This window comes from Bombina bombina, chromosome 1, assembly GCF_027579735.1.
Source record: "Bombina bombina isolate aBomBom1 chromosome 1, aBomBom1.pri, whole genome shotgun sequence".
NCBI classification, from domain to species: Eukaryota; Metazoa; Chordata; class Amphibia; order Anura; family Bombinatoridae; genus Bombina; species Bombina bombina.
Genome location: NC_069499.1, coordinates 330,633,665 through 330,655,221, shown reverse-complemented (window position 1 = coordinate 330,655,221; position 21,557 = coordinate 330,633,665).

Sequence of the window (21,557 nt, the reverse complement as noted above, 5' to 3'; positions counted from 1 at the left end):
GACATTTGTATGGGCATTGCCCTTAAAAGGGCATTCAGCTCTTTTACTGCCCTTAAAAGGGCAATCAGCTCTTTTCCAGCCCATTAAATCCCTAATCTTAAAAATAAAAATAATAATAAAAAAAAATCCTAACACTAAGCCCCAAATAGGTACTCACTGTTCCTGAAGTCCGGCTGAGAAGGTCTTCCTCCAGGCGGCTCCATCATCTTCTATCTTCATCCGGAGCGAAGGCGGCGCGCAGCTGAGGTTCAGACTGGCTTCCCCGATGCGTGGATCCTCCACGGCGGTCCTCAGCAGCGGTGGTCCCTAACCTACAGCCACACAATACATGCCTTCCACCAAACACACTGAGATACTAACACAAGAGTGAAAAAGTCCTTTTCTATTATCTGTGTGTCCATATCTGAATTTCACTTGGAAGTATGAGAAGGTAATTTTGATCCTATGTCATATTATATGTGTATATATATATATATATATATATATATATATGGCTTTTTACTGAGAACCACCACCTCTGCCATCTCATAACTAGCAATATTTTTAATAATCTTATAAATATTCTAGTTTTCACAAGAGGGTGCTGTAAAATATACCAAGCATTGTAAATAATGTAGTCCCTTTGCTTTTCTCAAAGTTACTGAGCTCAATATACCAATGAGTACCAACACCTTTTCTTTTATATGTAAGCTGTTTAGACCAGTTATAAGGAATGCAATTTATAAAGGTTGCTGACTGACTCATTTAGTACACAAGCAATTACAAGCCTGTCTTTGATACAGGCTACTAAACACAACCACTTTCTAATCATGATGGTAGACTACATTTTTCCTGTTTTCTCTACTTACTAAACATTTGCTGATTATTGAATCCTGTTGCAACTTTTTTAATATATACATGGCCTTGATATTCCTTGGAGCATCTGGATTTCTTACATCTGATGATAGTAGTGGAAGGAGATAAAAAAAATAGCAAACTGTCTAAATGGTTGCTTTTGTTCAGAATTTACAACAGATTGTAAAGATAGTGAGATTCTATTAAGGAATGTTACATTAAATAATAATGTGAGTAGTACTTTTTTTTTAACAGAGGAAGAGGTTTCAAGGACTTTATAAAAAATAAAGGTAAATAACTCTGTGGGTCCAGATAAGATTCATCCAAGGGTTCTAAGAGAACTTCAATCTGTGATAGCTACTCAATTAGCTGATTTATTAAATCAGTCACTGTTAACAGGAGCTGTTCCAAAAGACTGGAACATTGCAAATGTAGTCCATCTTCATAAAAAGGGTAGTAGGGAAGATTCTGCTAACTATAGGCCAGTCAGTTTTATCTCAGTTGTAGGCAAATTAATGGAAACTCTTTTAAAGGCAATGTAACTAAATTAATAGACCAGGGAGGGGCAAAAGATTTTGCACATTTAGACTTTAGCAAAGTATTTGACACTGCTCCACACAACAAACCTATTCACACATGTATTGCCTTGGAGTAGATGCTAAAATTGTTAAGTGGGTAGAATGATGTCTTAAGGATAGAAGGCAGAGAGTTTCAGTTAATGGAGTACATTCAAATGATTGGTTAGTTACTAGTGGTGTTCCACAAGGGTCAGTTCTTGGTCCTGTTTTGTTTAGCATGTTCATAAGTTATATTGGAAGTGGGCTTCAGAGGAAAGTTTGCTTGTTTTCTGATGATACAAAAATGTGTAACAGAGTTGTTCCAGGAGGGGTTGATCAAATGAACAGTGATAATAAAAAACTGGAGGACTGGGCAAATAAATAGGAACTAAATTTTAATATTACAAGAGCAAAATTATGCATTTAGGATCCAAAAACCCAAAGGCCAATTATAGTCTCAATGGTACATTACTGACTGTAACTAAAGAGGAATAGGGCTTGGGAATTATTATTTCAAATTATTTAAAATGTGGTACACAATGCAGCAGTGCAGCCAGTAAGGCCAGTTAGAGTACTGTGTACAGCTCTGGAGACCATGGGGCATATTTATCAAGCTTCGTATGGAGCTTGATGCCCCGTGTTTCCGGCGAGCCTTCAGGCTCAATGGAAACAGAAGTTATGAAGCAGTAGTCTAAAGACCGTTGCTCCATAACCTGTCTGCCTGCTCTGAGGCAGCAGACAGAAATCGACAGAAATCAACCCGATCGAATACGATCAGGTTGATTGACACAACCTACTAGCGGCTGATTTTCCATGAATCTGCAGGGGACGGTATTGCACCAGCAGTTCACAAGAACTGCTGGTGCAATGATAAATGCAGAGAGCGTATCCTGTCGGCATTTATCGATGTGCAGCGGACATGATCCGCTATATCGGATCATGTCCGCTCGCACCATCATAAATAGGCCCCCATATCTTTAGAAAGATATAAATAAACTAGAAGCTGTCCAAAGGGGGGCTACTAGAATGGTACACGGTCTAAAATATAAAACATACAAAGAAAGACTCTATGACTTAAATATGTATAGTTTAGAGGATAGAGGGGAAAGAGGTGACATGATAGAAACCTTCAACTATATGAAGGGACTTAATAAAGTGGAGGCTGAAAGCATTTTCCACAAAAAAAATAAATGCCAAAACAAGGGGTCACAATCTTCAGTTAGAGGGTAGCAGATTCAGGAGAAATGTGAGGAAGCATTTTTTTTACAGAAAGGGTGGTGGATTCATGGAATAAATGTCCAATTCAGGTGGTAAACACAAACGGCGAGATTACGAGTTTTGCGTTAGCCTTAAAAAGCAGCGTTGAGAGGTCCCAATGCTGTTTTTTTCCTAACGATGGTATTACGAGTCTTGAAGGTACAGGTGTACCGCTTACTTTTTTGGCCAGACTCGGTAATACCGCAAATCCACTTACGTAAATTGCGTATCCATATTTTCAATGGGACTTGGATAACGACGGTATTACAAATCTTCCAAAAACTGAGCGGTACACCCTCTCCTGTCAAGCCTGGTACCGCATTTAAAAGTCAGTAGTTAAGAGTTTTATGGGCTAACGCTGTAGTATAAAACTATTAACCAAAGTGCTAAAAAGTACACTAACACCCATAAACTACCTATTAACCCCTAAACCGAGGCCCCCCACATCACAAATAATAAAAAAAAATGTAACCCCTAATCTGCCGAACCGGACATCGCCGCCACTATAAAAAATATATTAACCCCTAAACCGCCACCCTCCCGCATCGCAAACACTACTTAAATTTTATTAACCCCTAATCTGCCGTCCCTAACATCGCCGACACCTACCTACATTTATTAACCCCTAATCTGCCGCACCCAACATCGCCGCAACTATATTAAATGTATTAACCCCTAAACTTAAGTCTAACCCTAACACCCCCTAACTTAAATATAATTTAAATAAATCTAAATAAAATAACTATCAGTAATTTAATTATTCCTATTTAAAACTAAATACTTACCTATAAAATAAACCCTAAGATAGCTACAATATAACTAATAGTTACATTGTAGCTAGCTTAGGGTTTATTTTTATTTTACAGGCAACTTTGTATTTATTTTAACTAGGTAGAATAGTTAATAAATAGTTATTAACTATTTAATAGCTACCTAGTTAAAATAAAGACAAATTTACCTGTAAAATAAACCCTAACCTAAGTTACAATTACACCTAACACTACACTATAATTAAATTAATTACCTAAACTAAATACAATTAAATACAATTAAAAAAAAATGATCTAAAGTGTGAAAAAAACAAACACTAAATTTAGAAAATAATAAAATAATTACAAGTTTTTTAAACTAATTACACCTAATCTAATCCCCCTAATAAAATAAAAAAGCCCCCCAAAATAATAAAAAGCCCAACCCTATACTAAATTTCAAATAGCCCTTAAAAGGGCCTTTTGGGGGGCATTGCCCCAAAGTAATCAGCTCTATTACCTGTAAAAAAAAGTACAATACCCCACAACATTAAAACCCACCACCCACACACCCTACCCTACTCTAAAACCCACCCAAGCCCCCTTAATAAAACCTAACACTAACCCCTTGAAGATCACCCTACCTTGAGAAGTCTTCACCCAGCCGGGCCAAAGTCCTCAACGAAGCCGGGCGAAGACTTCATCCAGGCGGCATCTTCTATCTTCATCCATCTGGCGCGGAGCGGCTCCATCTTCAAGACATCCGAAGCGGAGCATCCTCTTCCAACGAAGTCCGACTGAAGAATGAAGGTTCCTTTAAATGACGTCATCCGAGATGACGTCCCTTCAATTCCAATTGGCTGATAGAACTCTATCAGCCAATCGGAATTAAGGTAGAAAAAATCATATTGGCTGATGGAAGTTTTAGAGTAGGGTTGGGTGTGTGGGTGGTGGGTTTTAATGTTGGTGGGGTATTTTACTTTTTTTTACAGGTAATAGAGCTGATTACTTTGGGGCAATGCCCCGCAAAAGGCCCTTTTAAGGGCTATTTGTAATTTAGTATAGGGTAGGGCTTTTTATTATTTTGGGGGGATTTTTTATTTTATTAGGGGGATTAGATTAGGTGTAATTAATTTAAAAAACTTGTAATTATTTTATTATTTTCTGTATTTAGTGTTTTTTTTCGTACTTTAAATATTTTTTTTTTAATTGCATTTAATTGTATTTAGTTTAGGTACTTAATTTAATTATTGTGTAGTGTTAGGTGTAATTGTAACTTAGGTTAGGATTTATTTTACAGGTAAATTTGAATTTATTTTAACTCGGTAGCTATTCAATCGTTAATAACTATTCTACCTAGTTAAAATAAATACAAAGTTGCCTGTAAAATAAAAATAAATCATAAGCTAGCTACAATGTAATTATTAGTTATATTGTAGCTAGCTTAGGGTTTATTTTATAGGTAAGTATTTAGTTTTAAATAGGAATAATGTAGTTAATGATAGTTATTTTATTTAGATTTATTTAAATTATATTTAAGTTAGGGGGGTGTTAGGGTTAGGGTTAGACTTAGGTTTAGGGGTTAATAACTTTAATATAGTAGTGGCGACTTTGTGGGCGGCAGATTAGGGGTTAATAAGTGTAGGTAGGTTGCGGCGACATTGGGGGTGGCAGATTAGGGGTTAATAAATATAATGTAAGGTTCGGCGATGTTGGGGCAGCAGATTAGGGGTTCATAACTATAATGTAGGTGGTGGCGGCGTCCGGAGTGGCAGATTAGGGGTTAATAATATAATGTAGGTGTCGGCGATGTCGGGGGGCAGATTAGGGTTAATAAGTGTAAGATTAGGGGTGTTTAAACTCGGGGTTCATGTTAGGGTGTTAGGTGTAGACATAAAATGTGTTTCCCCATAGGAATCAATGGGGCTGCGTTAGGAGCTTTACGCTGCTAACGCAGCATAAAGGTTTTTCTTCAGACGGCTCTCCCTCATTGATTCCTAAGGGGAAATCGTGCACGAGCACGTTTTACCTGCTTACCGCTAACGTAAGCAGTGCTGGTATTGAGGTGAGATGTGGAGCTAAATTTTGCTCTACGCCCACTTTTTTGCGGCTAACGCCGGGTTTGTAAAAACCCGTAATAACAGCGCTGTCTGTAGGTGAGAGCTGAGGGAAAACTGCGCATTAGCACTGCACAGCCTTACCGACAAAACTCATAATCTAGGCGAAAGACTGTAAAGTAATTCAAAAATGCCTGGGACATGCATAAGGCTATCCTAAGAAAAAAGTAACATGTAATATAGGTAGACTTGACGGGCCTTTTCGGTTGATTCCCTTGTTTCCACACGAGCCTTCAAGCTCGCCAGAAACAGCAGTAATGAAACAGGCGTCTAAAGACCGCTGATCCATAACTTGTCTGCTGCCTCTGAGGCTGCGGTCTTCAATCAGCCCGATCCTATACGATCAGGCTGATTGACATCCCCTGCTAGCGGCCGCAAATCTGCAGGGGGCAGCATTGCACAAGTAGTTCACAAGAACTGCTTGTGCAATGATAAATTCCGACAGCGTATGCTGTATCGAAGTGCGGCAGACATGATACGCTACATTGTATCATGTTCGCCCACACTTTAATATATCGGCCCCTTAGCCCCTAAACTGCCATCTTTTAATTAACCACTATCAACCAGTGGCTTCCATTGCCAACACTTACTTTCTCAAAAATAACTCTGCTCCTCTCTGTGACATCCTCCATTGCAAGAAACAAAATCCAAGGGACAATCATTTATCATCCTCCTCCAAAGGATTCACAATGGACCTCCCTATTGCAACCTTCCCACCTATGGTACCAAAACCTAAGCAAACCTCTAATTTAGAAACCCCTTACCCAAGAGACCCCATGATCAAACATCCCTGACCCAGGGGACAATCTAAACTATCCTCCACTGTGACCATCCCTTAAGGGCAAGACCACTGGAACCCAAGCCCCAGGGCTTTTCCATTACTTCTCAGAGAAGAATGGCTCTAGTGGGAGACTAAATCATAACTTATAAACCTTTGTTTTATCAAAATCTTTCTGTTGCATCTTTATAGTGGGTGCTGCCATCGTTATTTTGCTGCATCCGATGACAGAAGCAGTGCACTTTCACAGATCAGTAATGTTAACGGCTTTTTGAGAGCACTTTTTGGATCAGCTTGGGCACTGTAAAGCAGAAGATTTACATTTTTGCAGGTTTTTTTAGTTTAAAAGTTATATAACAAATATCAAAAATCCATATAATAATATAAGAATAAAGAAATGCAACCACTGCAAACATGTTCAGTTCTGCTCTGTATTGTGCACCCTAAACTGAAGTTCATGATGTGGCTTGTCAAGAAGACAACAATATCCCTGATCTGTGAATGTGCACTACTTCTGTTACAGGGTATACAATTAGTTAAATAAAGTGTAAAGATGCAGAACTTTACTAATCAGAACTTTTGAAGGGTTAAAATAAGAGAATGGCTTTGGAGAGTGCTGCAGTGACAGGAGGAAATCAGTAGCATTGTGAGTAGTAACCACCTTACTATAGTTGTACCCAGCAGTTGAATGTCCCTTTAAGTTATATTTAGACTTAAGACTTAGGAAACAAAGGGTTAATAATTAAAAGAAGGTTTGTGTGAGGATAAAAGAAATATGGCGTATGACAGGTGGGACTGGGAAGGGTTCAGAGGTGTATATGTATGTTTGTGTGTGTGAAGTGTTTTATGCTTTAAGGAACATGAAACCCCAAATGTTTCATTTATGATTCAGATAGAGCATGCAATTTTAAACAAGTTTCAAATTGACTACTATCAACTTTTCTTCATTCTCTTGGTATCTTTTGTTGAAAGGCAGGGACATAAGTGTTCACTTGTCTGGAGCACTAGATGGCAGCAGTTTTGCAAGAATGTAATCTATTTGCAAGAGCACTAGATGGCAGCACTATTTCCTGCCACATAGTGCTCCAGATGCCTACCTAGGTATGTCTTCAACAAGGAATACCATGAGAATTGAAGCAAATTTGATAATAGAAGTAAATTGGAAACTTTTTTAAAATTGCATGTGCTGTGTCAATCAGAAAAGAAAATGTTTGGGTTTCATTGAAATAGTATAACACAGAACTAAATGAAAATCTCCATAGCTTGAGCAGATTTTTTTGCTCCATTTGCTTATCCAGGATGACTTTTACTGCAGACCCCCATAGAAGTCTATTATATAAGTAAATGAACACATTTTCATATTAATGTCAGTTTTGGCTCTCCACATCTAGACCTACTGTATGTAAGCACTATGGGGCCAATTTATCAATGTCTGTCTGACATGATATGCTTTAACATTGCACAAGCAGTTCTGGTGAACTGCTTGTGCAATGTCGCCCCCTGCAGATTTGCAGCCAATCAGCCACTAGCAGGGGGTGTCAATCAGCCCAATCGTATAGGATCGGACGGATTGCAGACCGCAGCCTCAGAGGCGGCGGACCAGTTATGGAGCAGTGGTCCATTCAGAGCTTGATAATTCGGCCCCTATGTCTTGTGAGGACTTAAAAATACCAGAAATCAGGAAAAGTATACAGCTAAGATCTTTGATAGTCCAAGAATTATCATGTTTCAAAATTCTTTTAATCAAAACGTAGTATGCAAAATGGCTGTAGGACTCGGGTTTAGAGCCAAGATGAAAACTTCTGTTACTATCTCCCTCAGGGCCTGATATTCAAAACCTCGCCAGCATGGAAACAGATCACGCAAAATCTTTTTTTTTGACCATGTAATGTAGGAGTCTATTTTCCAGATAAAGAAAACTACATGGAAACATAAACATTTCTCAAAATAAAATTTGTGTTTATAATTTTATTTTAAGGGCATCGCCATAACAACAAGACTTCTTAGATCAACTTGCCTGAGCAGCGAGGTTTTGAATATCAGGCCCCAAGTCACCCACCTCTCTCTCTTTGCTTCACTTTCAAGCCCAGCCTCAATGCTTCTCCCCTAAAATGAGAATCTCCTTCTCTCACACAAGTTTATCTTCTCTTACAGGCTGAGCCCATCTTCATTTATTTTCTGCAATTCCTCTTTTAGACTAAACAACCCTCTGTGTTACAGGCTCAGCTTTAGTCACAGTCTTAGCCACACTCAACCCCTCTCTTCTTATAGTCGCTGTCTCATTATTGCTTACTCTTTCTAAAAAATCATGTTATTCATTAATTACATTGGCACCATGCAAGTATTCTTTTGTTGACTATTAACTTGTGAACTTGCTTGCTGGCGTGAATATATCTCTGAAAAGGTTATTTGGTGAAATATCTAATATTAATCAAATCATTAACACATTGGCCCTTAAAGGGACTGAAAGGCCAAAGTTGAAAAGTGCTTGGGTGCATTTACATTTTTGCAATAAACTTCCATTAGCTATTATGCCTCTAGAAAAAGTCGTTGTTTTTCAGCAGCATGCACACATATACTGTGAGGGCCTGTGCAACAGTATTCAAACACCACACTTTCTCAGAGAGTTAACAGTGACTAATTGTATGACACATATAAAGTACAGTACACGCCACTATCAGCTCTGAGCATTAATACTGGTGCATGGTCCTCATAGCATATTTTTTGTATTCCATTGAAAAACAGTAATGACCAGGCCCGGACTGGGACCAAAAAAAGGCCAGGGCATTTTAGAGCAAAGAGGCCCACTCCCTCCCCCCCACACCTTACCCCAAACAAACCAGCAAGGAAGAATAGCAGCACCACCAATGTTAAATCACTTCAAGGAGACTTTTATTAAGCCGGACTGCATATCAACAATGTTTCTGACCCTTAGAGAGTGAGAGAGAATAAAAGAGATGAGAGATAGAGAAAAGAGAGAGAGAGAGGGAGAGAGAGAGAGAGAGAAAAAAAAGAGAGAAAGAGAGAGAGAGAAAGAAAGCGAGAGAGAGAGAGAGAGAGAGAGAGAGAGAGAGAAAGAGAGAAAGAGAGAAAGAGAGAGAGAAAGATAGAGAGAAAGATAAACAGAAAGATAAAGAGAAAGAGAGATAGAGAGAGAGAGAGAGAGAGAGAGAGAGAGACCGAAAGAGAGAGAGAAAGAGAGAGAAAAAAGAGAGATAAAGAGAGAGAGAGAGAAAAAAAGAAAGAAAGAAAGAGAGAGAAAAAAAAAGAAAAGGAAAGAAGAGAGAAAGAGAGAAAAAGAGCGAGAGAGAGAGAAAGAAAGAGAAAGAGCGCTAGAGAAAGAGAGAGAAAGAGAGAGAGAGAAAGAGAGAGGTGTCTCATAGACAGCACATGCTGAGGTATCTCATAGACAGCACACAGTCAGTCTTGCTGAGGTGTCTCATAGACAGCATGCAGTCTTATTGAGGTGTCTCATAGACAGCACATGGTCTAACTAAAGTGTCTCATAGACAGCATGCAGTCTCACTGAGGTGTCTCATAGACAGCATGCAGTCTTACTGAGGTGTCTCATAGACAGCACATGGTCTAACTAAGGTGTCTCATAGATAGCATGCAGTCTCAATGAGGTCACGGTGTCTCATAAACTGCATGCTGTTTTACTGAGGTGTCTCATACACAGCACATGGTCACACAGAGTTGTCCCATACAGCATGCAGTCTCACTGTGGTGTTTCATAAACTGCACACTATCTGAGGTGTCTCATAGACATCAAACAGTCTCACTGAGGTATCTCAGACCACGTTGTCTCACTGTGGTATCTCACTGACCACATGATCTCACTGTGGTGTCTCTAACTATAGTTTATTTTACATAGAATGCACGCTGTCTAACTGAGTTGTCTCATAGACTGCACTGCTGCACAATGCCTGATCAAGGTGTCTCATAGACTGCACACTATCTGACTGAGGTGTCTCTTACATAGACTGCATGCTGTCTGACTGAGGTGTCTCATAGACTGCACACTGTCTGACTGCACTGAGGTGTCTCTTACATAGACTGCACACTGTCTGATTGAGGTGACTGTGTCTCTTACTCTTACACAGACTGCACACTGTCTGATTGAAGTATCTCTTACATAGACTGCACTCTGACTGAGGTGCCTCTCACTAGAGCTTACTGTGACTTTATTTTAAAATTAGCAAAGCGTGATTTCAGAAATATTGTGTGCATTACCTGCAGGCTCTTTGATCGACTGGGTCAGGTCTCTGCCTTCAGCTCAGTCTCACAGCCTCTCTGCACGCAAGGCTCCGGACAACAGCCCCCCGAAGCAAGTGTGGGAAAGGCTCCCGGCCATCATTCATGCAGAATTGACTGCGAGTGTGTGAGGGGAAAAAGAGCCACGCCCACAGCAGCCAGCCAGGCCCTGGCCACTACACTAGTGCGGCCAGGCCGTGTGTCAGTGCCACAGTGATTCAGTGAGTCACCTGACCTCACTACAATGTGCGGCCGCCGGCTGTTATTGTATGTTGCAGCGGCCACTGCCAGCAATAGTGCTTGAGCTCCTGCTGAGGAAAAAAAAAACTTACTTAAAGCGTGCAATATTGCCGTGACGGCGTGTGCTCTGCATTGCCCTGGCCTGCTATAGTGCACTGCTGCGCTCGCGGCTCTACTGTAAATAAAGGATCCTAGGTTGGGATAAGCTCTCTATCTTCCTCTGCAAAATAATAAAAAAAACACATTTCTTCATGTTAGTGCGGCCAGCCAACAGACGGGCCCCTGACAGCAGTCACAGTTTCATTTCCGGCCCTGTCGCAATAGGTGTGTGTGGCTGTAATGGTGGGCGGGGCTAATCTAACTGGGGGCCCACCGGGCAAATGCCCGGTATGCCCTATGGTCAGTCCGGGCCTGGTAATGACTTTTTCTAATGGAAGTATATTGCAAAAATGCTTCTATTTAAAACTGAGATGCACCCATGTACCCTAGAGTGTTTCTCTCCCCATGATAAGGTTTCTGGAACTGCCTCTGATGCAAAGTGGTTTAAAAAAGGGATAAATTCCCCCTCAGGAGCCATTAGCATTGCCTCTCTTCATTATAGGAAACTATTGGTGAGCCAATATGAAGTGCATTTGCATGTACTTGCCAATCACTGGTAGTTTCTTGCTTAGGAGTGCCATACTTTGTAGGATTTAAACACTTTGGGGCATATGTATCAAGCTCCATATGGAGCTTGATGCCCCGTGTTTCTGGCGAGCCTGCAGGCTCGCCAGAAACAGCAGTTATGAAGCAGCGGTCACAAAGACCGCTGCTCCATAACCCTGCCCGCCTGCTCTGAGCAGGCAGACAGACATCGCCGGAAATCTACCTGATCGAGTACGATGATTGACACCTCCCTGCTTGCGGCCCATTGGCCACGAGTCTGCAGGGGGCGGCGTTGCACCAGCAGCTCTTGTGAGCTGCTGGTGCAATGCTGAATATGGCGATCGTATTGCTCTCCTGTCGGATCAGGTCCGCCAGACCATGATAACTAGAGGCCATAGTGTAAGTCCAAAGGTAGGAGCAGCATCACAATGACAGCAGTTGAAAATTACTTTATTGGGACATCAGTAGATACACAGCACGACTTTTCAGTCTAACTGACCTGTGAGATAAAACATGGCCTAACAAACACACATTTATACCCAAATGGGGACTGGGAGGAGACTATATACAGTATCACAATCTAATAGTTCATGTTATGGGCATGAACTATTAGATTGTGATACTGTATATAGAATTATTCTCTTATGATTTTGTTGTATAAAATCTATTTGTATTATTTTTCTAGGTTACTGATTAATAGAAGTGATGGCCTTTTTTACCACTAGATGGAGTTGTGAACTTTTGCAGCTTATTGCTAGTAATGACAAATGTGCACCTGAAACAGGTAATAGTCTCCTCCCCATTTGGGTATAAATGTGTGTTTGTTAGGCCATGTTTTATCTCACATGATTAAGGTCAGTTAGACCGAAACGTTGTGCTGTGTATCTACTGATGTCCCAATAAAGTAATTTTGAACTGCACTTACACTTATATTTAAGGTTTGGGCCAGAACCTTTGGAACGTGCACCTTTACTTGCAGATTTTATGCTGTGCCTGCTGAATTGTTACTTTAAACACATAGTGCTAGATTACAAGTGAGGCGCAAGCGGTTTTACACTAGTGCAATCATGATTTCACAAGCCATTCTCATTTCACTAATGTTACAAGTTCAAAGAAATCGCGATTGTGCTAGGGCAATCGCCTTTTACGCTTCAGTCCTTTCCACGATTTAAGAGCTGTGGTAAACTGGTTTCCGAAAATAAAAAGTTGCATAAAACACAACAAAAAATACATTACAAAGTAAACTTACACTCATAAATAAACTATTAACCCCTGATCCACCATCCCCCCACATTGCAAACTACCTAAATAAACTATTAACCCATAAACCTCCATCCCCCCACATTGCAAACTACCTAAATAAACTATTAACCCATAAACCTCCATCCCCCCACATTGCAAACTACCTAAATAAACTATTAACCCATAAACCTCCATCCCCCCACATTGCAAACGACCTAAATAAACTTTTAACCCCTAAACCACCACCCCCACATTGTAAACTACCTAAATAAACTATTAACCCCTAAACCGGCATCCCCCAGCAACTCAAAGTTATAAACTAACATCTAAACCCCCTAAGTTTACACCAACGAACAACCCAAATTAAAATCAACCTAAATTTATTTTAAAAAATCTAACTACCTTAAAAAAAAAAATTACCTGTAAAATTAAATAAAAACCTAATTTTAACTTTAAAAATAAAACCCTAACATTACACAAAATAAAAAAATATGGAGGTCCCATGGCATAAGCTATGGAAGGAATAAGGCACTGTGCAAGACGGTAAAATAACACATTTGATTGTAAATATGTGAAGTTTCTAAGATTACCATGTTGTACAGTGTGTTGTAGGAGTTCCGTGGTTGAGAGTTTGTTTTGGGTTTTGAATAGGAGTTGAAAAAGTTTTTTAGAGAGTCTAAAGATAGTTTGTAGCTCAGGTGAAGCTGTGCTTAAGGAAAGCAGACAATACATAGTTTTAAGAGAAGAGTATAAACATTGTTTGGAAGAATATTTAAAAGTGTAGGATTGGCTCACTTCTGGATCCGGATCGGCTCACCTGAAAATCATGTGATGCAGTTATGGAGATTGTGGGATATGTGGTTCTTCTACCCCTAACTGATTTTTCAGCAAAACAAACATAACTACAATTCTCTAGATGGGCAGCACATTACAACCATTTACATTATTTAATCCCACCCTCAAAGCACACTCTAGAGATCATAAATACAATGTCCTATAGCAAGATGTATACCAGACAGTGTAGATTTAGCATGTTAAGTGTACGGAACAAGTGTGGTGTGCTGATTGGGAAGCTACAAATTTTGCCTGAAAGGAAATCTAACTCTTCCCAGTTAATAAACTGATACATACTTATTAGTCCATATTCGACCCTAAACTAAATATATGTCCAATGCAGGGGCAGAACAACCATTGGTGCCTCAGGTGCAGTTGCACTAAGACCCAAGAGCTGGAGGGGTCCATAACAGCCAATCTATATATAGGTGTGTGCAGAATGTTTATAATCCTGCATGCCTTTGTGTTATCTATATGCTCCTTTCAAACCCCATTATAGATACATGCCCTTTTCTTTGCTCCATTTTATGTAGAATGAATATCCATTTCAGACACATGATCATACACAAAAATGTTGTACCCCTTTAAGACAGATATATTCACACATGAGATGCCAGACTGGGAACATATCCCTTTGCTTAACCTTCCCATAAGCTGTCCTGCTCTTAAAACTTCTCCATGTGACAATACACAGTGAGCATGGTGGGTGACAGGGGAATCAGCAGGCCTGACTGCCACAGGACATGAAAACTAATCAGTTTCCTCAAAGGGTATGGGGTCCAGGTCAATATTGCAAAAAAGAGATTGGCAGATGAGGTCTGCCCAAGTAACAGCTGCCCACTAAGAGAATTTCCTGCACCTAAGTGGGCCGGTCCTATTTTGGTGTGACTGTGGACACCTAATTGGGATATTTAAAAAAAACAATAGCTAGAAAATGGTTTATCAACGACAGTAATGTTTTACTCTAAACACCTTTCATTCAACATGAAGTTAATTTAGTGCTATAATGTTTTCTAGCTTTCAGGGGCATTTTCTTAGTATAAAATACCTTTTCTTTTTCTGTTTTTTTTAGCTAATCATTCAAGGATGTTGCCTTAAAGCCCATTTCAAGGAAATGAGTTATCATTAATCTTCCCTTTCAGGAAAGGCCTTGTAGCACAAATTATGTGCAGCTCAAGATTATGTGTGAGACATGCCAGAAGGGGTTTAAGGTAATAAAAACATGGAAGAACGTAAAAAAAAAATAATGCTAGGAAATCCTAAAGTTTATTAAACCATGTGACTTCAGATTCATTAGGCTTATATTTGGATTTGAGGATATAAAGTAAATTTTTTAAAGTACAGTATATGTCACACATCATGCATGAAGCTTCTAAATTGAACATTTTATGATATCTTAAATAATCTTTTCTAATCCTATTTATGATGTCAAGATCTCAACATTTGTGATATCTCCTTTGCACATATCTGTATAATTTTCTGTATAATCATAAACACAAATCTAAAAAAAAAAATCAATTTTCTATAAATTATCCCCCCCCCCCCAACCCTGAGAGTTTCCATTAAAATAATCCTTAAAATAATTAAGTTAGTGAGGGGCACTGTTTCAAAGTCCATTTCAAGGGAATGTGCTGTCGCTATTCTTTAAGGTCCTGTAGCCCAAACAGGTCAAAAGACCATTGTTTACTGGATTTACCTGGTATTTGTCACAAATCAGGAGTGGGCTACAACCCAGATCTTTCTTTTGATTTAGAGACTCCTTTTTTTCTATGGTCCCAAAGAGAAATATAATTTCATGCTTTTTAAGTAAGACGGTAATATAAGGAGTGGCAATAAAATGAGATTGATGGTTATTTTGCTTCACTGGGGGCAGAGGAAGAGCATTATTTTCAGCAGTAGCTGTAATTTTGTTGAAGTTAGCCTGACACTAGTTTGCCTTGTGTTTAAGGTGCAACGTGTTTTCCTTTCTTTGTGAGGCCTCACGATCAAAAGGTTTGAACATCTTTAAAAAATCAGAGGGGATTCTACTCTACTGTGCTAATGGGGGTCAAGGCTTGGTCAGTTTATTTTTTACTTCTGTAGTAAATATAGAATGGAAACTTTAATAACTGTATTAATTATTTGCATTAAAGTAGTTGTAATAACATGTAACACAAATAGAACATTATGGCCTAAATTACAATCCTTTGTAATATTTGCCATGGAATTGCTAAATTCCAGCCTCTTTTCCAGTATCAGTAGTGGCCCTTAGTGATTAAAAATTTGGTGAGAAAAAAATACTGATATCTGTAGAATGAAAAGAGCCAATAGGGTAAATTTATCAAGCTCCATACGGAGCTTGATGCCCCATGTTTCCGGCGAGCCTTTAGGTTTGCCGGAAACAAACTTTATGAAGCAGCAGTCTAAAGAATACGATCGGGTTGATTGACACCCCCTGCTAGCTAGCGGAATCACAAGAACTGCTGGTGCAATGATAAATGCAGACAGCGTATGCTGTCGGCATTTATCGATGTGCAGCGGACATGATACGCTACATTGTATCATGTCCACTCGCACTATAATAAATTGACCCCTATAAATTAAGTTACCAGTATTTTCAATGGAAGATAAAAACCTAATTCATGACTATTTAATAATCTAGTCACAATTCATTTTGATATTTCAATAAGCAAATAGTATCCCTTGTTTAAGCTTTCATTGGAAAATTCTTTAAGGGACATGAAACCCAAAATGTTTCTATCATGATTCAGATAGAGAATACAATTTTAAAAATGTTTCCAATTTACTTATATTATCAAACTTTCTTAATTCTAATGTTATTCTTAGGTAGGTAGCGTGCACATGCCTGAAGCCCTACATGACAGGAAATAGTGCTGCCATCTAGTGCTCTTGCTAATGTATTACATTATTGCAAAGCTGCTGTCATATAGAGCTACAGACACGTGCACACTCCTGGGCATACATCCCTGCTTTTTATCAAAGGATAACAACAACATAAAGAAAATGTGATACTAGAAATAAATTGGAATGTTGTTTAAAATTGTATGTTCTATCTGAATCATGAAAGAAACCTTTTGGGTTTTTATGTCCTTTATCCTTTAATACCAGTAAATACTTTAAGATTATATTATGCAATGCTTTATGGATAGTAATACAACTAATAATCACAAGCCTAACTCTGACACATAATTGTCCCTAATTTACAGTTTGTTTTTATTTCTGCTGGAGCCAAACAATGGTGATTTTGTACACTGACGGGCCAGATTACGAGTGAAGCGCTAACAGTTACGTGTGAGCAATAAGGGATATACCTGGGTGTTTGCATGTGTTGGGTTTTTCGCTTGCATTACAAGTTGTGAATAAACGCAATCGCTCTTGAGTGCAGTTCAAGTTAACCCTCGTTGGCTTAGCTCGTCCTCAGTGCTCTGGTTAACTGTTTTGTAAAACAAAAAAGTGTCATTACAAAGTACAGCTACACTTATAATAACACCATCTAAAAATAATTGACCAGACCAGAGGGAACACCCCACGTCCTGCTTGGATTCCGTAATAAGCAACGATACACGATTTTCTCATGTGTACATAAAAAAACACAAGTACATATGCCAACATAGCGTGTACTGTTTTAATAAGTATAAAAGAAATGGATTAAAATGCACTTACAAATTACAACCTCAATCTATATGAGGTATCGTTAGCGTGTCATAAAATAACGGAGCTGTCCACAGGCTTTGATCAGCTTGCTCCAGTGTGTGAAATGTAGACTCAATGTCCCAATTGTAAAATAGAATAAAAAAGGTTGCCAGGTACAACACTCCAAACCTTACACATTTTGAAGTGTAATATACTTCTTCATCAGAGGTGAGTGTATACTTTTTCCCGGTACTTGCGTACAATAGGTGGGCGTGTACCTGGCCATGTGAACTTAACAAGCCCCCTTGCTTTGTTACTGGAATAAAAACAGTGTATCACTCGATGTATACAATTTAGCTCGTACAGTGGATTCCTCTCTTTTAAAACATTATTAACCTATCCCTAGACAAAGCGCATGCACTACATATCTGGTAACTCTTTTTACTACATTGTTAGAGTTCCGAGCCAGATGGATGAAGATAAAAGATGAAGACTTCGGACCGCTTGGATGAAGACTTCAGCCCACTTGGATGAAGACTTCTGCTGGCTTCAAGTGGATCTTCAGGGGTTAGAGTTAGATTTTTTTTAAGGGTTTATTGGGTGGGTTTTAATTTTAGATTAGGGCTGAAAAAGAGCTAAATGCCCCTTTAAGGGCAATGCCCATACAAATGCCCTTTTCAGGGCAATGGGGAGCTTAGGTTTTTTAGATAGGTTTTTATTTGGGGGGTTTGGTTGTGTGGGTGGTGGGTTTTACTGTTGGAGGGGGTGTTTGTATTTTATTTTAAAGGTAAAAGAGCTGAGTTCTTTGGTGCAATGCCCCGCAAAAGTCCCTTTTAAGGGCCATTGGTAGTTTATTGTAAGCTAGGGTTTTTTTATTTTGGGGGGCTTTTTTATTTTGATAGGGCTATTAGATTAGGTGTAATTAGTTGTTATTAGTTGTTATTTTTTGTAACTTAGTAATTCTTTATAGTAGATTTAAATAACTTGAGTAGTGTTAGGTTTTTAAATATGTAATATAGTTAATTTAATTGTTAGTTTATTGAAATTTTAGTATAATAGTTAGGGTAGGTTAATTAGTAGTTTAATATAGTTTATTTTAATTCTAAAAGTAAGTTTAAATTTATTATAAGATAGGATGCTCGCCTAAGCTCGTCTTACATCGCCACCGCGGACCTGAATACGTTCGCTAAAGTTATCAAGAAAGCTGTCAAGAAGCCACGCACCAAGTATGGAGCAATGAGCAGTGGACTGTTGTTAACTGTCATCAATCTCGCTGCTCATCGGCTTCTTCGCAAATTTCTTGCTAGCCTGTCACTATGCACCCACACTAAACTGTACTGTTTTACCCACTAAACCACCGCTCCCGGACCCCGCCGCCATCTACATTATACCTATTAACCCCTAATCTGCCCCCCTACACCGCTGCCACTTACTTTATACTTATGAACCCCTATCCTGCCGATCCCAGACCCCGCTGCAAATAAATTAATTGTTTAACCCCTAAACCGCCGCACCCAGACCCCGCCGCCACCTACATTACATTTATTAACCCCTAAATTGCCCTTAATAGGACCTTTTGCGGGGCATTGCCCCAAAGTAATCAGCTCTTTTACCTGTAAAAAAAAGAAATACAATACCCCCCCAACATTACAACCCACCACCCACACACCCCTACTCTAAAACCCACCCGATCCCCCCTTAAATAAACCTAACACTACCCCATTGAAGATCACCCTACCTTGAGCGGTCTTCACCCAGCCGGGCACCACTGGTCATCCGATGCGGCAGAAGAGGACATCCGGACCGGCAGAAGTCTTCATTCGATTGGGGCAGAAGAGGTCCTCCATCCGGCAGAAATCTTCATCCAAGCGGCATCTTCTATCTTCATCCTTGCGGCGATGAGCGGCTCCATCTTGAAGACCTTCAGCGCGGAACATCCTCCTTGGCTGATGACTACCCGACGAATGACTGGTCCTTTAAATGACGTCATCCAAGATGGCGTCCCTCGAATTCCGATTGGCTGATAGGATTCTATCAGCCAATTGGAATTAAGGTAGTAAAAATCCGATTGGCTGATGTAATCAGCCAATTGGATTGAAGTTCAATGCGATTGGCTGATTGGATCAGCCAATAGAATTGACCTCGCATTCTATTGGCTCATCCAATCAACCAATCGGATTGAACTTCAATCCGATTGGCTGATTACATCAGCCAATCGGATTTTTACTACCTTAATTCCGATTGTCTGATAGAATCCTATCAGCCAATCGTAATTCGAGAGAACCCATCTTGGATGACGTCATTTAACGGACCAATCATTTGTCGGGTAGTCGTCGGCCAAGGTGGATGTTCCACGCCGGAGGTCTTCAAGATGGAGCCGCTCATCGCCGCAAGGATGAAGATAGAAGATGCCGCTTGGATGAAGATTTCTGCCGGATGGAGGACCTCTTCTGCCCCGATCGGGTGAAGACTTCTGCCAGTCCGGATGTCCTCTTCTGCCGCATCGGATTACCAGTGGTGCCCGGTTGGGTGAAGACGGCTCAAGGTAGGGTGATCTTCAATGGGGTAGTGTTAGGTTTATTTAAGGGGGGATCGGGTGGGTTTTAGAGTAGGGGTGTGTGGGTGGTGGGTTGTAATGTTGGGGGGTATTGTATTTCTTTTGTTTACAGGTAAAAGAGCTGATTATTTTGGGGCAATGCCCCGCAAAAGGCCCTTTTAAGGGCTGGTAAAAGAGCTGGTTACTACTATTTGTAATTTAGTTTAGAATAGGGAATTTTATTATTTTGGGGGGCTTTTTTATTTTATTAGGGGGCTTAGATTAGGTGTAAATAGATTAAACCTTGTAATATTTTTTATTTTTGTAATTTAGTGGGGGGGGGTTTTGTAATATAGTTTAGTTTATTTAATTGTATTTTATTATAGATAATTGTAGTTAATTTATTTAATTAATTTATTGATAGTTTAGTGTTAGGTGTATTTGTAACTTAGGTTAGGATTTATTTTACAGGTTATTTTGTAGTTATTTTAGCTAGGTAGCTATTAAATAGTTAATACCTATTTAATAGCTATTGTACCTAGTTAAAATAAATACAAAGTTGCCTGTAAAATAAAAATAAATCCTAAGATGGATATAATGTAATTATTAGTTATATTGTAGCTATCTTAGGGTTTATTTTATAGGTAAGTATTTAGTTTTAAATAGGAATAATTTATTTAATTATAGGAATTTTTATTTAGATTAATTTAAATAATATTTAAGTTAGGGGGGTGTTAGGGTTAGGGTTAGACTTAGGTTTAGGGGTTAATTCATTTAATATAGTGGCGGCGGTGTAGGGGGGGTAGATTAGGGGTTAATAAATGTAATGTAGGTGGCGGCAGTGTAGGGGGCAGGATAGGGGTTAATAAATGTAATGTAGGTGGCGGCGGGGTCCGGGTGCGGCGGTTTAGGGGTTAAACAATTAATTTATTTGCGGCGGGGTCCGGGATTGGCAGGATAGGGGTTAATAACTTTATGCAGGTGGCGGAGGTATAGGGGGCGGCAGATTAGGGGTTAATAGGTATAATGTAGGTGGCGGAGGGGTCCGGGAGCGGCGGTTTAGGGGTTCATATATTTATTATAGTTGCGACGGGGTCCGGGAGCGGCGGTTTAGGGGGTAATAAGTTTATTATAGTGGCGGCGGGGTCCTGGAGTGGCGGTTTAGGGGTTAATAAGTTTATTATAGTTGCGGCGGGGTCCGGGAGCGGCGTTTTAGGGGTTAATAAGTATAAAGTAGGTGGCGGCGGTGTAGGGGGGACAGATTAGGGGTGTTAAGACTCGGGGTACATGTTAGGGTGTTATGTGTAGACACTTCCCATAGAAATCAATGGAATATCGGGCAGCAGCGAACATGAGCTCTCGCTGCTGTCAGACTCCCATTGATTCCTATGGGATCCGCCGCCTCCAGGGCGGCAGCTTGAAAACCAGGTACGCTGGGCCGGAATAGTGGCGAGCGTACCTGGTAGGTATTTGATAACTACCAAAAGTAGTCAGATTGTGCCGAACTTGCGTTAGGAACATCTGTAGTGACGTAACCATCGATCTGTGTCGGACTGAGTTCGGCGGATCGTATGTTACGTCACTAGATTCTACTTTTGCCGGTCTGTAGGGCTTGATAACTATGGCGAATCAGCCTCGCCACAAATACGCTGTGGAATTCTAGCGTATTTGTGGTTGACGGCTTGATAACTAGAGGCCATGGGCTCAACATCTATGCATTTATATATTAGCGTATAGTATCTTATTTAGAAACCTCATCTTCACATCAGATTCTTCCCTGTAATGTTCACTTGATTTCTGGAAAACAAATTTTTTTTTATTTATTTTGAAATAACTTAAACATTTATATATACCAATGCAGTTTTTTATTTTTAATTCATT